The sequence below is a fragment of the Rosa rugosa genome, chromosome 1, assembly GCF_958449725.1.
Source record: "Rosa rugosa chromosome 1, drRosRugo1.1, whole genome shotgun sequence".
Lineage (NCBI taxonomy): Eukaryota > Viridiplantae > Streptophyta > Magnoliopsida > Rosales > Rosaceae > Rosa > Rosa rugosa.
In genome coordinates, this window is record NC_084820.1 from 24,903,747 (window position 1) to 24,922,116 (window position 18,370).

General features: G+C 35.7%; 1 long non-coding RNA gene across 1 annotated transcript; it reads right to left on the reverse strand.

Moving 5' to 3' along the window:
* Positions 1-1,620: 1,620 nt before the first annotated feature.
* LOC133724378 (uncharacterized) lies at positions 1,621-10,864 on the reverse strand. The gene is made up of 3 exons (XR_009853649.1): positions 9,769-10,864; positions 2,560-8,998; positions 1,621-1,789 (listed from the first exon to the last, which is right to left on the reverse strand). It is a non-coding gene; the product is annotated as an uncharacterized LOC133724378 (long non-coding RNA).
* Between the last annotated feature and the right edge of the window lie 7,506 nt (positions 10,865-18,370).

Here is an 18,370-nt window from a genome sequence, read left to right on the forward strand (position 1 = left end):
ATCTGGGATAGGGAGATTGATGGCTTTCGATTATGGGAGCCTGATGGATGTCGATCGGTGCTTGCTGATTCCCAGGCTGTGCAGGTAGGAGATATGGCGGCGGGGTCCACGGCGCCAGGATTTCTTTCGTTGAAGGCTCGGACCGATGGGATCGGGTACCCAATCTTTGGATGCTCTTTTCTTCGGTGGCGGCGGTTATTGAAGGTGGAATGGGATGAATTTGACGTTGGTGGTGGAGTGATTGTTCGTTTGCCATGGCCAGAATTACAACCGATCCTGTCTTACTTTGGAATGGATGGTACTGGCTGCTGGAACGCTGATTGTTCTAAATGCGGCAGTATAAGGGGCATTTGGGGTGAATGCAGTGTCTTTGGTGGCAGCGTTCATGGCTGGAGCGGCGGCAAGGAAGTTTTTTTCCCTACTCAGGTCGAAGCTTGGAGTAGCTGGGCCGTTTGGGCCTTGTATTGGCTTGTGGGCTGTAGCTCTGGGTTCTCTACTCTAGTTACCCTTGTGTTATGGGGCTGGATGGTTTGGGTCTTTAAGGCCCATAGTGCTGTTTAATTTTTGTTTGGGTCGCAAAAACCAGTGCCTTAGTTGTTTCCCATTTATGTCTGCTTCGAGGTTCCTTGGTTTTTGTTAGAATAATGGTGCGTGGATTTCCTAAAAGGTGGGTGTACTCGGGATTTTTTGGGATTTTATTCTTCTAGAATAGGGTTTCATGAGGTTCTAAGGAACGATTGCTTTCTGTCGACCCCATAGGGGTGTTTCGTTTTTGTACTGCTTGCTGAATCTAATGAAAGGGCTGACCTATTTTCTTTCAAAAAAACTAACTATATATATAAGGATCCTTCTAGTGAGGGATCTCTTTTTGTGGCCATTTTAAGGAATCTCTTATTAGACCAATTTTTTTGTTACATATTGGCATCTTCACCGTTTAGTTTTTATGGCTCTATGATTTTCAGCTAAATTGATGATCGTTTGGATATTTATAATCATGATTTACAGTTATAAACATGAACGATTTATGTTTGACAGATTTGATTCGTACATTGATTTGATCTAGTTTGGTACCCTGATGATGATCAATTTGGATGCAAATATACAGAAATGATCTAAAAAATGAACGGTGGAGATGTCGATATGTGAACGAAAAGTTGGCCTAATAAGCGATTTCTTAAAATGACCAAATAAAAGAATCCCTTAGTTCTTGTACGTGTAATTTATACACACACAAATATATATATATATATATATCACTTTCTAGTGAGAGATCTTTTTTTGACCAATTTAAGGGATAGCTTATTAGACCAACTTTTTGGTCACATATCGGCATCTCTACCATTCAGTTTTTAGGTCCCTATATATAGATCAATTCTGCGTATTTTCAACTAAATTGATGATCATTTAGGTATTCATAATAGTGATTTACTAATTATGAACACGAACGGTTCAGATTAGAGGAATTTGGTTCGTCCATTGATTTAATCTACTTCGATACCTTAACTCACCAATTTGGCTGAAAATTTGCAGAAGTGATCTACTCATGTAGACCTAAAAACTAAATTGTGGAGATGTTGATATGTGATTGAAAAGTTGGTCTAATAATCGAGAGCAATGCGTAATTTTACTATATTTGATATGAACTAGATAAATTGGAGAAAATTCACCATACATGATGTTATGTATTGTGTAGTGATACGCTCAAAGCAAGCGCATAATTTAACCCTGAAAACATCGTTAGTAGTATAAGCAAATAGGGATCGTTCTATTCCGGGGATTGAGGGTACACCTGTCATTGTCAAAAAATAAATAAAGAATTAAAATAATAAAGTAAAAAGTATTATGTACAAAAATAAAATAAAGAATAAAAATATATACAAGTTAATATAAAAAAGGGGGGTTTTGAGATTATAGAATTGGAATTAAAATTAAATGAAATAAAGAAAGTGTAAAAACACATATACAAGGGTGGAACACAAGAAACAAAGATCAAAACTACAATCATATGAATGAAATCCAATTACAATTCCTATAGTTGATTATCTATGTCATGAGAAATAAGTTGACCATGTGAAACATTCGAAGCAAATGATTTCCCATATTTTACTTTCCTTGAATATTTAATCTAAGTGAAAGCACCTAAATTAAACCTATTGAACATGCAATCATAGTCTAGAAAACTAGCTAATCAAGAACACATTCAATGCATGAAGAACAAAGAAAGGATGTCAACCAAAGTGCACAACCTAGTATGAAAAAGTCCATCTATTTGCAATCCTCCTTAATTGATTTCGACTTTTGTCCAAAGCCTTTACTACTTAAATCTAGCACCAATTACATGCATATATCCTAAGTTGGCCATCAAAGAACACATACATATAAAAGTTTTCCATAATCCAAAATCAATTAAGCAATCTCACATAAGCAACATAAAAATCAACATAAAGAAATCACAATTTTTATTCAAACATAGAAATTGGGCTTAAACTTTGCCCTTAATGTTATTGTTAACTAGAAACAAATTCCTACGAAATTAAATAAGGAAAAAGAATGAATTACACCGTGAGTTGGAGATGGAGATGGAGTGCTTGAAACGTTGAAATCTTGAATCTTGGAAGCAAGCCTTCAAGGTGGACGATGGAGGATATGATATTCCCGGCTCCTTCTTCTTCTTCTTCTTCTTACTTGAAAACGCAGAATTTTGCAACTAGAGAATGGAGAGAAAAATGGAATGGAAATGGAGAGACAAAGAAGATGAAATGGATGAAGGAATTTTTGGGAAAATGGAAAGGAAATGGAAAGACAAAGAAAATGGAATGGATGAAGGAATGTGTTTAGAGTGAGAGGAGAAGGTGTTTATATAGGGAAGAAAAAGAAGAGTGAAATGATAAATGGAAGAAAAATAATGAAAGTGGTTTGTAAAATATGGAAAAGATGGAGTAATGATGAAATGAAAGCAAGGCATGAATGTGCAGAAGTATGGAAGTGATGATGATCTATTGGAGCAGAAAAATATATCCAAGGAAAAAGAGAAAAGCATCTAGCTTTCTTCATGTGGGTAGGAAACATGAACATGTGATGTTGAGCTGTTTTTAGATCAGTTTCTGCCCCTTTATTCCTTCAATTATTTCTCCAACAAGCATTCCCAATTTCACTATGACCTCTTCATAAAAAATGTTCCATTATGAGTGTAGATCACCCTGGTAAAATTTCAGATTTTTATTCCATGTGGTTGGGCCGAAAATGCTGCTGGACCTCTTACAGGTCCAGTTTTCCAGTTTTGCTTCTGTAGAAAATTGGGCTGATTGTTTGAAGGCCTTCCACTCAACAAAAGTTCTTGCACTCTTCATAAGAAATGATCCTTGGGCTGTCTAGAATGGATCTGGAAAGTTTCAGCTCATTTGAAGTTCATTTGGTCCGGCGGCCGCTCCTTCTTCCTTGCTTGGCTTGGTTTCTCCTAGCCGGAGTAGGAAAATGTGTAAAATTGACATTTTAGTACATTTCCATTTTTCTCCACCATTTATAGGTAAGTGTGGACCTAATGCTCATTTCACCATCATTTACTCCAATGTACCTAAGAAAATAGAAATTGAGTTAAAAATCGATTCGTTAAGGAATTAACTAAGCAAAATGTGAGGAATTAACTATTAAAATACCACATTAAAATGCTCCTATCAAATTCCCCCACACTTAGCTTTTGCTAGTCCCTTAGCAAAATCAAAAACTAACAAACCAAAAAGACTATGACACAAAACAAAGAAACCAACGAAAAAAATGACTAAGTATGGAAACAAAAACACAAAGACTCAAAGAAACCAAAAACGTAAAACACAAAGCAAAACACAAAGAAAAAAAAAAAACGTCACACATAAAAGAGTAAATTCAAAGACAAAGACCAAGATGTTGACATCACAAAGACCTCTATTGCCCTTTAACATATTGTCTCAGAAATCTCTTACTTTCACAACACCAAGATTAGCACTCAACCAAGAATCAATGTTAAGCATTCGAGAGTTAATTAAAACATATGATCCACACATACACAAGTAGGACTTGGTTGTAATAATGGTGATTGGGGTTTAGCTTAGCATGCTTCAGACAAGTATGATTCATATCCTCACAAGGTATATCCACTTTTTCTTCTCTCAGATCAAGGCAATGCTTAAAAGCTTATAATCACTCATTTATATGTGAGAGAACATATTTTAAGGCAGTCAGATAGCTCACATATATAAGAAACGAAAAGCACTTTGTGAATATAATTTTTTTTTTCAAAAGATCTCATGAAGGATATCAACTACTTGCACGAATGGACCCAAGCCATAGGTTCAACTCTTGTAACTCATCTCCACATCAAAGGCTGTCCCATCTTAAGGATCAAGAAGGTCCTCTCAAAGGTTGTAATGGGGCTAAGGCTCAAGGTTTAAAGAAATGAAAGGTAAGGATTATCAAAGTGTCCTAAAAACCTAGTAGAGCTCATATGAATGTAGAGATCTCGAAATATTTCACCAAGGCATTGCAAAAACGTCACTTCCCCATAGAGGTAATATAATAGGGCCAAATGTCTTCATGTTGGGCCCAATCTTCAATATAAACTTCCCTTGAACTCTAGTGAAATGGACAAAGGCCAAATTTTTCTGTAGTGGGCCTTCAATTCAAAGCAAACTCCAAAATCACTAAGTATGGGGGATGAAAGTCCATAAACATATATATTTTTTTTTTTCTTTTTCTTTTTAGCCGTACACAATTTTTCTCTTTTCTTTTCATTTTTCACGGCTTCAACATATCTTTTTCTTTATGGACAAGTCTATCCCTACACTTGAACTTTCACCTCTTCTCAATCTTCATCCTTAGCACCAAACCCATGTAGTATGTCTCAAAAGATAGCTCCACTAAGTCCTTAGAACAAAGGGTAGGGTTGTAACTATACTAAGCTTCATGGTTAAGGATTTTAAGGGTGATGAACGAAAAGGCTCAAAGTAGGCTCAAAGGGGCTTATCTAGGGGGTCCCACGACGGGCACAAATGGGGACACAAGTTTATTTGGCAATGGTGGTAATTCCTAGAGAACCTCTATCCCTTCCAGAATCAGGGCCATGTATTGATATCACGTCTCAACAAGCACAAGAGCGAATTCTAGCATTCTCTAGTCAATTAAACTTAATCTATGGCAAGCAGTCAATCAAGATGAAAGAATAATGAGATCATCAAAACATCGCCAAGAAATTAAGAATATATTTTTCATTTCACTCCAAGAAAAAGGGACATGGTTCAATTATCTCACATAGATTTTATGAATCACAACTCATCTTAACATGCTCATATTCTGTACCAAGGTCATGCAATCCATATCCACTACAAGTGCATACATTTTTTATATATCTCAATTAACCAAAGAATACCATGTTAAAATCATCTCAATGTTGTGATCCTCTTTTAGTCATGATTTCAGAGATATAGAATCATCCCAGACAGTTGAAAGGCATCCTAAGACTCAAAACAAAAACAAAAGCAACGAAATTTTTTATTTTTCTGACATTTTTTGATTTTTTTTTTTTTTTTTTTGATTTTTTTTTTTTTTATGACAAAAACTAACTACAAGCATTAATCCTTCCCCCCACACTTAAATCATACATTGTCCTCAATGTTAAACAAGTTAGAGCATGCAATGAACAATTATCATGTGAATGGAATGATTAACTCAAGAAAACCTAAAAACAAAAACTAAAAACGCAAATAACAAAGATACAATCAGAAAATAGTAATAGAGGAGATAGAGTTTAAGAGAGCAAATCTGCGTTGATGGCTCCTCCACAGCTACGGTTGAAATGGGTTGCCTCCCATGCAGCGCTTAATGTTTAAAGTCTTTCAGCCTAGACTTGTACCTCCATTTACTCCTTTGGAGGAGCGGTATGCGGGCGAGTGGCAGCCTTCTTGCTGGTTTCAGCCTTCGGAGGAGGGTTCTGATGGAGTGACATAAATAAAAAAAAACGGGGGAGGCAAGGTTCGAAACCTTAACCTGCTGCACGAAACCTTTGTCCCCAACCACTGGAGCACAAGCTGTGCTTAATATAATGTGTACAAATTTTATACTTATTATGTCATAAACGAACATAATAAAAATAAACGAGAGGCGAGGTTCGAACCTCAGACCTCTTGTACACGAACTTTACACTCAACCACTCGAGCACGGCTGCTCACGTTATTATCCATACCAATCCTTTTATTTAAACCAACTGTTTCAACTGTTTCAACAATTCGGCACAAAACATCCAAGACTGTTGCAGAAATCCGGCCCAACTCATCCAAAACTGTTTCTGAAACTCGGCCCATCAGGCCTCCACCCACAGCTACAGTGATGCCTTGATCCGAGACAGGCCCAAGTACGGCCCACTTGTGTCACGGCTTATCCCTTCCGTGATTTACGGCAGTCAAATCTGCTTTCGGCTACAGCTGTCTGCCACAGCGCCTCGAGATTCCCTCGGTCCCCTTACACGCTCTCCACGCGCCAACAACTTTTCCGGGTTTCAGGGCGACTTTAATCCAACGCGTAGAATGAATCACAGGAATCGTCCATCCAACGGTGGAGATCTGCTCACCTCGCTCTATAAATAGGTGCATTCTGAGGGCGCAACTGTTCACTCCAAAGGAACGAAAATCTCTCCTGAGTTCCAGCCCCTCTCTCCCAACTCTTCAGCTTTCCTCTTCTTTCAAAACTCAAAATATTTCTTCTTCGATTCAATCCTTCTCTTCTGATCTTCTCTCCCATCTAGTTGATTCAATCCCATCTTTCCTCTGAACTTTCAGATCTCCAACACACCATCATCATCCTTAATCCCTTTAACAACAACTCCTTCAAACACTTGACAACTTTACTCTTCGATCTTCACATCCCCTCAACCCATCACCATGGAACCAAGAACTCTGCAACTGATGGAGCTACAAACCCAGCAACAAATCGAGGATGGAGGAAACAACCAAGCAGCCGGGAGTAGTGCCAACACAGATTTCTGGCGAAGCCGTGCCAGGTGGGTTCCTACTCCAGATCAAATAAGGATCCTCAAGGATCTTTACTACGACAAGGGAGTTACGTGCCCAACTACAGAGCATATTCACGAGATCTGTCTCCAGCTGAACCAGTATGGACATGTTGAGGGCAAGAACATTTATTTTTGGTTCCAGAATGTCAGGGCTCGAGAGAAGCAGATGAAGAGGTGCAATCAGGCTGCTCAAGTGCCCATGGGAACTAGTTCTCCTGGTACTGGTGGATCCATTGATCTCAATTTTGGGCCAGCTGGTTCTACTGGTGCTGGTGGATCCATCGACATCAATTTTGGGCCAGCTGGTGGATCCATTGACATCAATTTTGGGTCCACTAGTTCTACTGATGATGGTAGATCCATTAATCTCAACTTTGGTTCCACCGATTCTACTGGTAATGAAGGATTTCTTGATTTAAATTTTGTTTCATATTCTTCCTCACACTTCAACACTAATACCAGTACAACTCTTTTGGCACAACAGGAGGACAAACATCCCTGCAACAACGAGGAGGAGATCACCAGGAGATTGAAACCCTTCCATTGTTCCCCATGCATGGTGAGGACATCTTGGGCATCATGAAGACTACTTCCGAGAGAGGTAGCGGTTATGGCGGTGGCTCTCACATTTCCCTTGAGCTCAGCCTCAACTCCTACAGAGATGCAGACATGGCTTAGTATAGAGTATTATTATTATTATTATTATTATTTTTATTTTTATTTTTTTATTTTTTATTTTTTAATTTTTTATTTATTTTTTATTTATTATTATTTTTATTTTTTTAAATATAGGACTCAAAAATATTTATAGGACTCAAAATGAAAGACAAAAATATAAATAGGATTCAAAATGAAAGACAAAAATATAAATCCCTTCCCCCACACTTAAATATTGCATTATCCTCAATGTAATCAATTAAAAGCATGCAATGAAATAAGTAAGCATATAGGGATGGAATTTACGAAAATAACTACTAAAACAAAAAGAAAATGGAGGAGTAAAAGGGGAAGAGAAAGCAAATCTGATTATATTCTGAATTGGGTTGCCTCCCAAGCAGCGCTTGTATTTTACGTCTTGCAGCCAGACGGTACCTACATTAAATAAAGTTAGTAACTTAATATTAACAAAGAAATACAAAAAAAATAAACAAGTAACTATGAATTACAAACTACAAGTATAATTAACAAGTATTTTGTACATAAGACACAAGTTAAGTACACAAGTGAGTATAAAACGTAAAAAGTATTTTTACAAGTATAAAGTGTGAAACAACAAAATAATTTACACGTAAAGAGTATGCACAAGTATTTCTTTTGTTATAAACATTATTGATATCAAATATAATTCCAAGCGGTAAATCAAGTGGACGTGCGGCCCAAGTATAGTCGTCTAGACACAAAGTCCCTCCTACATCCGTTGGGCAACCTTACTGAAATGGCCAGGTAGGGGAGGGTGAACACGAGAGGAAAAATCCATTTTGGCATGAGCTAAGCCCATTTATAAGCACTTCTGGATTCAAAAACCCGTCATGAACGTTATCCCCTTCCTAGACACCATCTCACATAGGATATTCTTACTAGGATGTAAAAGGTCCTAAGTGTGTTAGACAGTTCAATGAATGTTAATAAAGGCCGCCCTCAACCTTAAGGGACCTGAACTAGGTACCAATAAGGGGTTTAGGCCAATATTAATAAACACGACTTCACCTATTCCTTCTTTAATTTACAACTCACAATTAAACTCGTATTCAACAATAAAAAAAAACAACCTAGTTAATTTAAACTAAGTATCAAACAGTTTATATACAACAATTATAAACAAAAACAAGTGATTTTTCAATCCCCGGCAACGGCGCCAAAAATTGATACGCTCAAAGCAAGCGCATAATTTAACCCTGAAAACATCGTTAGTAGTATAAGCAAATAGGGATCGTTCTATTCCGGGGATTGAGGGTACACCTGTCATTGTCAAAAAATAAATAAAGAATTAAAATAATAAAGTAAAAAGTATTATGTACAAAAATAAAATAAAGAATAAAAATATATACAAGTTAATATAAAAAAGGGGGGTTTTGAGATTATAGAATTGGAATTAAAATTAAATGAAATAAAGAAAGTGTAAAAACACATATACAAGGGTGGAACACAAGAAACAAAGATCAAAACTACAATCATATGAATGAAATCCAATTACAATTCCTATAGTTGATTATCTATGTCATGAGAAATAAGTTGACCATGTGAAACATTCGAAGCAAATGATTTCCCATATTTTACTTTCCTTGAATATTTAATCTAAGTGAAAGCACCTAAATTAAACCTATTGAACATGCAATCATAGTCTAGAAAACTAGCTAATCAAGAACACATTCAATGCATGAAGAACAAAGAAAGGATGTCAACCAAAGTGCACAACCTAGTATGAAAAAGTCCATCTATTTGCAATCCTCCTTAATTGATTTCGACTTTTGTCCAAAGCCTTTACTACTTAAATCTAGCACCAATTACATGCATATATCCTAAGTTGGCCATCAAAGAACACATACATATAAAAGTTTTCCATAATCCAAAATCAATTAAGCAATCTCACATAAGCAACATAAAAATCAACATAAAGAAATCACAATTTTTATTCAAACATAGAAATTGGGCTTAAACTTTGCCCTTAATGTTATTGTTAACTAGAAACAAATTCCTACGAAATTAAATAAGGAAAAAGAATGAATTACACCGTGAGTTGGAGATGGAGATGGAGTGCTTGAAACGTTGAAATCTTGAATCTTGGAAGCAAGCCTTCAAGGTGGACGATGGAGGATATGATATTCCCGGCTCCTTCTTCTTCTTCTTCTTCTTACTTGAAAACGCAGAATTTTGCAACTAGAGAATGGAGAGAAAAATGGAATGGAAATGGAGAGACAAAGAAGATGAAATGGATGAAGGAATTTTTGGGAAAATGGAAAGGAAATGGAAAGACAAAGAAAATGGAATGGATGAAGGAATGTGTTTAGAGTGAGAGGAGAAGGTGTTTATATAGGGAAGAAAAAGAAGAGTGAAATGATAAATGGAAGAAAAATAATGAAAGTGGTTTGTAAAATATGGAAAAGATGGAGTAATGATGAAATGAAAGCAAGGCATGAATGTGCAGAAGTATGGAAGTGATGATGATCTATTGGAGCAGAAAAATATATCCAAGGAAAAAGAGAAAAGCATCTAGCTTTCTTCATGTGGGTAGGAAACATGAACATGTGATGTTGAGCTGTTTTTAGATCAGTTTCTGCCCCTTTATTCCTTCAATTATTTCTCCAACAAGCATTCCCAATTTCACTATGACCTCTTCATAAAAAATGTTCCATTATGAGTGTAGATCACCCTGGTAAAATTTCAGATTTTTATTCCATGTGGTTGGGCCGAAAATGCTGCTGGACCTCTTACAGGTCCAGTTTTCCAGTTTTGCTTCTGTAGAAAATTGGGCTGATTGTTTGAAGGCCTTCCACTCAACAAAAGTTCTTGCACTCTTCATAAGAAATGATCCTTGGGCTGTCTAGAATGGATCTGGAAAGTTTCAGCTCATTTGAAGTTCATTTGGTCCGGCGGCCGCTCCTTCTTCCTTGCTTGGCTTGGTTTCTCCTAGCCGGAGTAGGAAAATGTGTAAAATTGACATTTTAGTACATTTCCATTTTTCTCCACCATTTATAGGTAAGTGTGGACCTAATGCTCATTTCACCATCATTTACTCCAATGTACCTAAGAAAATAGAAATTGAGTTAAAAATCGATTCGTTAAGGAATTAACTAAGCAAAATGTGAGGAATTAACTATTAAAATACCACATTAAAATGCTCCTATCATGTAGGAGTACAAATGCAAGAAGCCACAACCAATATAATAAACGACTTTATAATAATTTGCATTATACTTGGTTTCGTGTTTTGATCTGCTCTTGGAGACATATAACCCCATAAGTTGCCTAAAGAGGTAGGAAAATATGTTAAATTTTGTAAAAAAAATAATATATAAAAAAATTCATTGTAGCAGGTAAAATCTATGCTAAGTTGACTTTAGATACGAATAATCGGTCCTCTAACTGTTTTCTTTGAAGGATGTCTCAATGACTCATATCCCATCACAAAGTACGTGAACTACATAAAAACTATCACCAATTCGAAAATCTCTAGAACAAATGGTAGTCTCCAAAAGCTGAACGGTCCACAGTGCATCCCCACAATCTCGGCAATCAAAAAGTCTGCTGCTACAGCTAAAACCGCATGTGCGAGCATCTACCTGGGATTCCCTATCCCATAAATTTCCACAAAGTCGAAAATGCACTCAACAATAACGTGGAAAACAAGCCATATCCAACCTACAATCTCCTGAGAAACATTTGATGCAACTCCCACTTGTACGAAGCCACTACAAGCACAACAGTTTTTTGTTTTTATTTTTTAATCAAATAAGATTACATAGAAGTTTAAAGAACGTATAATGTAAAAAGGATGCATTACTCATTCATAAGTAGAAGCATCTCCAGATGTACGTGTAGATTCAGGAGTGAAAAACAGTAAAGAGGTTATTTTTCATAACTACATTATTTTCTTTGGTTGCCAATCTTTAAAACACTCAGGAGAAACATAAATAACTGCGCCATGTGAGTTCTGTTCTTCCACATCATCTGCTTCAAGGTTCCCTAAAAGCTTAAGCTCCTTGTCGTCTCCATCAATGACCTGAGAATGAGACAATAATATGGTTAGTTTTGTATAAAATTAAATCTGTGACTACCTTATAAAATATGAACTGAAAGGAAGCTTCAAGTTAAACGTTCAGAAAACCATCCTAAACTTTTCTCAGGTACTTCCTGAACAATCGAAGATACTAGGAATGTTTTGGAGTAGTTGACCAAGGCGTTGAAAGATAAACAAACTCAATTTATCAATTCAAGCCATGAAAACTAATCAATTTATCTTCTTTTTTGTAAACAAAAGAGAAGTTATCAACCTGGACTGTCATCATTTGACCTACTAGGCCACCCAAACCAACTGAACCAAGTCTTGCTGATTGATCCTACAGAGCAATTTGAGTTCTGCAATAAATCGATAAAGGAAAGTTGGTGTCTTCGTCATTCAAAAACACTAGAATCTCACTAACTAACTACAACATAGAAATCAACCAACAACGCGACAAGAGATGCAAAAGCTACAAAGAATGATAATTCACATAACTCACCCATTTTAGTTTGTGCTATTTTTAGTTAGAAACTTACTAACAAATTCCTACCAAAATGTTATTGATGTGAATTAGAACGACCAAGAATTTTAATCGAGCAACTCTTTCTAAGTTAGGATGAAAAATTCTTACGGATCATCAAAGTTTCTGGGTTAAAATAATGAGAGCATTTATCTTCTAAAGCATAATTTCTTTTCAGCAGTTAAGAAACATTCAAATGCTTCTATGGCTTCAAAAAGAATTTTAGGTGCTTGATTCATTTTATGTGATGAAATTAGGTGGTCAGTTGAGAATGATGAAAATATTAATTTCTGGACTATAAATTGAAATATCCTTTTCCTTTAGCTAACTTACTTTGAGGCGATGATGAATTTGCTTTACATCAAATTTTGCCTGATGTTATATGTTATATTCCTACTCCTAAGAGCAATAGGGAGGATGAATATATTTGGGAACCTTCAAGTGATAGAAAATTCTCCACAAAATGAGCCTCTTTACTTTTTTTTTTTTCAGAATGCTCCAAACCACTCCAGAGTTCTCTGCTCAAATATATGTGGAATCTAAACATTCCTCCGAAACTCAAAGTTGTTTTTGGATGTAAACTTATTAGGAAAATATTAAGAACTATAGATAGAACTTAAACTTCTGATCCTCTTTTTAATGTAAAGTCCCTTTTGCAATGCACATATAAAAATGATTGATCATCTTTTCTGATCTTGATATGTAGCTCACAATGTTTGAGAAATTTGTAGCCCCAATATTGCTCCTTGTCATTCTAATCTAGACATCATTTCTTGATGGATAACTCAAGGCTTATTAAGACTCAGGATGATCAGAACATCCTATGTAAAGTTTTCAATATTGTTTATAACATTTGCATTGCAAGAAACAATCTTTTTTTTTTTGGGCAAGATCCGAAATCTGACCAAATTGCTTTTACTTCTATTATATGGCTTCTTCTTATTGAAAAGTTGATCCTTATCCTTATAAAGTCAAGAGAAACCCTTTCAATTGAAACGAGATAATTTATAATTTTTATGTTTAGAATGTCAAACGAGATAATTCCGGTTTAGAAATTATAAATTCCTCATTTTCATTTAAATTTCATCCTTTTTTTTCATCCATCCAAACATACCGTTAAAGTTACCAGGTAGCTTTATGTGATCATTTCTTATCTATTAACAATGAAATTTGTGAACTTTATGCACATTATGCACATCTCTGGTAAAGAAATTATATAACCTAGCCTAACTTGTACAGAAAAATAAACCAGTAAGCGTCGGTAAGATGGGGGGTCACTGCAATTAATTGCAACATAAAATCTGAAGAAATCAAGAATGTATATATTGTCTTTATAGAAATATGAGGAAAATAAACCACACATCTGCAATGATCTCTATAGAAGCCTTTACGAATTAAAATATAAGAATAAAGCTTTCAACTAGCAACTTAAAAACAAGTAAGAAGATATAGGCATTTCTTCCACTAATTATGTTTCCTTTATAGTCATGCTCTGCTCTTACTAGAATGAGATGTGAACTGACAATAAGTGTTGTAAAATAGAATTCTACACCATGATAAAATGGAATAGATAGAATGTAGCAATATCCATTATGCTCACGAATACAAATTTGCACCCTAGTTAACAAATTTCCATTTCCAGTTCCATTTTTCCCAAATTTCTCATCACTCTTAGGTAATAATAGTAGCCTCTTGCCTAACAAAGAAACAGTATCTTAGGTAAATCCCTCGACCCCGTATTTTCATTTTCCCCCAAATTTCTCTGCATTCAAAGTTTCAAACAACTACAAAAACACAAATTAAGGAAGAACAAAAACACATACACAGACAGAGACACAGAATTGAAGTACCTGGATCTCAAGAGTGTAACACCCCTCACCCAAAAGATTTGAAAACAATTATTGATTTCATCCTACTATTCAAACATGTGAAACGAAACCAAATTGATCAAATCTTACCAGCACAAAAACCTTATTGAAGCCAAAATTATTTTACCTATGTCAATCTCAAGCAACTAACGATCGGAGTCATCAATAACACCAACAAGCTTCATTTCATACTGCTGTGATCGGTGCAATAATTGACTTACGGCCGTGCTAGTTACTTGTTGGTGAACTGAAAGAAAGAGTCGTAACAATGGTCGCAAGAGAAGAGAAAGAAAGAGAGGGATTTCTCAAGAGAGTTCCAGAGAGACTGAGAGAGGGGCTACCGCTTTCTCCCTTCCATCCAGTTATATATACCTAAGACAGATGGTAGAGATCGGGCGGTGCTGGGATGAACGGCCCAAATTGCACTGTCTAAATTTCGATTAATTCTCTATTCTTCTTCTTCTTTTATTTATTATTGTTTTTAATCATAATATGTATAACCCGAGCATTCAAAAATTCTCCGAAATTCCTACAAATCCATCGTAACGTGAATCCCTTAAAAATTGATATTTGATTTCAGACCATCAAACAAATTTTTAGACATCTTGATAATATATGTAGGGTATTACAAAGAGCCTCCTCCTGATCATGCCTCCCGGATGCCTTCGAACTCCGGTGCAAGCTCACCGCTTCGACCAGTTTGGCTTCCGCAGGAGCCATTTTCCCGTGATCGAGGGTTTCTCGAACTCCCGCCAAATCGTTGTTTCTTGTCGGGTCGGCTTATTATGTTTATCCTTTAGGCCCACACTGTAGCTAGTTAAGAAGTAAAATAAAGATTACTACTTTTACTTCTTCTTCTTTTTTCTTCTTTTTTTTTCAGTATTTGTGTTGGCCTTCTTTAAACAAAAAAAGAAAAATGTTGGCTCCTTGTTTAATTTTCCTCTCTGTTATATAGGAGAAGAATCGAACTTCTGATCATTTAACTTTGTTTAAACTCCTAATCCAATTCGGAACTTCTTATCATTTTAACTTTGTCTAAACTCCTAATGCAATTCTCGATCCCTACTGACCGCTTGTTTATTTTACTTTAACTAGAAGCCAAACACACCCTAAAGATGTAGGTAGGGTATGAGAGAAAATTATGCGAACAGTTATTTTACAAACGTGGAAAAAAAATGCTCCATTTTCCGTTCTTTTTTATCTTTTATTTTGTGGGTAATTTTTCTGAAAAATGTGTTGATCTTTTTTTCTTTTTCTTTTGTCAACTTACATTTTTGTGCTTCTTGAATAATTCAGTTTTAAAGATTTTTTTAATATTTAGGGGCTATAACCGTAAAAGTTTTCAGTTATAGTGAGCAAAGCCCTCTTCTCTTAAATATAATTTCATTAATTCTTAAAAACAAAAAAATTATGATTTCATTGTAAAAGATATTTTGGGTTTGATTAAAAAAAGAAGAAGATATTTTGGGTTTGATTAAAAAAAGAAGAAGATATTTTGGGCATCATATTTGGTGAAACCTGTAACACCAAATAAACACTTGCCAAGTCTCAGGAAGAAAGTGAAAGTTTCTTCATATCATATATTTTTTTACCATGATTGTACACCTGGCGGCGATACTGTTAGGTCCATAATTACCTAGTAATTATTCCCCTAATATTGAACTTTTTCTTAACCTTTGTGTTTATTTATATATATTTATTATGTTTTCCTTATTATGCTAAGAAATAATGGAAAAGCTTGGAAATGCCCTAAAAACTCAACTTTAGCACATTTTCCTACTCCGGTTAGGAGAAACTGAGCTAGGCAAGGAAGGAGGAGTGACAGACTGACCAAATGAGATCCAAATGAGTTGAAACTTTCCAGATCCATTCTAGACATCCTAAGAATCATTTGTTATGAAGAGTTCAAGAGCTAGTTCGGAATGGAAGGCCTTCAAAAGATTAGTGCAAATTTCTGCACTAGAAGACAAAAATTGCAAAACAGGACCTGTACGGATTCAGGGAGAATTTCCGGCCACACCACGACGAACTAAGCTCTGAAATTTTACGAGGATGATGTACACTCATGGAGGAATATTTGGTATGAAGAAAGAAAAGGCTAATTCTGAAGTCTTAGTGGAGATTAAATTGAAGGAGAAGAAAGTGCGCAAACGGACAAAAAATGGGTCAACGGTGGTCAACGCCGGATTTCGGACATTTCCGGCCGAGTTGACCGGCCGAGAACTTGTGTGGAGGACAAGGAAGAGCTGACTAGGGTTAGAGACTTTAGGTGGGAAGAGTTTAGGTCTAGGTTATGTTGAAATTCAAAATTTGAAAGATGAAAAATGGTCCAATTCTTACACCTTATACCTTTGTCTCCCATTTATTACCTTGTTCCCTTACACAATGACCAATCTACCCTTACTTTTTCTCCTCCACCAAAATATTTATGGGCTTTCTAGGTCATTTCTATGTGGAGTTAAAGACTAGATCCACATTTTGTGCTTACACATTTGTCAATCACATCTAGCCCTTCATTTCCTTTGATCTCTACCCTCCATTCATCACTTTTGGCCTATAAAAACACCCTCCCCTCACTTTGGACGTTTTTTTCATGCCTTCCTCATCCATTTAATCTCCTTTCTCTCTCCATTTCCTCTCCATTTTCCATAGTTCTTCATCATGTAGTTCATAGTTCTTAGCTTTTGTGTAGACAAAAGTGTAAAGTGTCTTGGGTTTTTACCAAAAATCGAAGATCCTTTACATCTTTGATCAATCACACCTTAGTTTCATCATTTCAAGCCTTTGTGTTCTTCAAGTTTTCTAAGAGTTTTGTGGATTTGTATGGCAATTTGGGTTTGAGAAAACCAAAATTTCCATACTTTGAAACATCTCTCACTAGTTTTGCATCAAGGGGAGCTAGTTTGGTAACCAACCACTTTCTCCACTCTTCCTCTCTTTTGCTTGATGTTATTATGTTTATGGGTTTGATGTATGTAACTATGGGTTGTGAGTAGAATAAATTTGGGACTAGGCCTTAGCCCTAGCCAAACTCATGTATAAAATAATGTGATGCCATGTTTTTTATGAATATGCATGTTTTGAATCCTTTAACTACTTTACTTTAATGCTTTCTTACATGTGTTTTTGGATTTGTCACCTAGTAGCGTGTTGTAGGAATTAATGAAATCGGAAACTTAAGCTTGACAATCTTTTGTAACCGAGAAGCATGTGTAGCTAATAGGGTGGTGGTCTAGCTTATTCTTACAGGAAGAACTAGATTGCTTGGGTTTCTTACTTAGAAATTAAAGCATGATGTTATGGGTTTAGGTTCCGGAAGAATTTAGGCTCACGGCACCATAGGCCATTTAGGATCCGGAAGATTTGAATGGTATAAAAGTTGTGTAATTTAGCTTTGCTTCGTAAGAGATTGTTAAATTGCATGACTAGTTGGTTTCTTGGTAGCTTCATCAAAGCACTAAGGGGAAATTTATCAAAGCATGTTGTCATTTGAAAATGGGTTACATTATATGCATGAGGGAGGCTAGGTGCAAAACCTATGCTCCTATTTATCTCATTGATCAAAGTCTCTATTTTATTTTATTTTATTTGCTTAGTTTATTTTTTATGCAACTTAATTTACTTCATAAAAATTAAAATAAACCAAACCGTTCACTACCACAATTGTAAATACCATCCTCATGATCTTTAGCTTCCAAAGGGATAAGGTTGTGAATTTGTAAAAAGGTAGACTTTGCATGTGTTTTCTAGGTTTATTTTCGCGGTGATCTAGCTAGGGTAGAGTTACTCAATCCCTTGGGTACGATACTCTTACTTTTCCCCTTTACTAAAACTTGACCTCCTAATCTTGGGAGTAGGTAACATCACACAAATTTACACATATTTTCATACTCGTGATGCACCCAACAGATACTACACTGAAATAAAATTGATTTCGGCCCATGCTTATGGATCTAGTGTTTGCCAGAAAACAAAGACGAGGGTCATTTTTTTTTTTTAAAAAAAGAGGGCTATGGTTTTTTCTTATTACAATGAGAAGAGGGAGAATTGAATGGGTTGGGTCGGGTCAGTTGTTTGATTTCTTAAGCTTTATTTAATTTAATTTTTGTTTCCATTGTTAAACAACAATTTAGAGACATATTAACTAATATTTATAAATGTTATAAGTTAATTCCAATATGTATGTATGTGGTGTGTATTAAATATGATCAACAAAAATAATG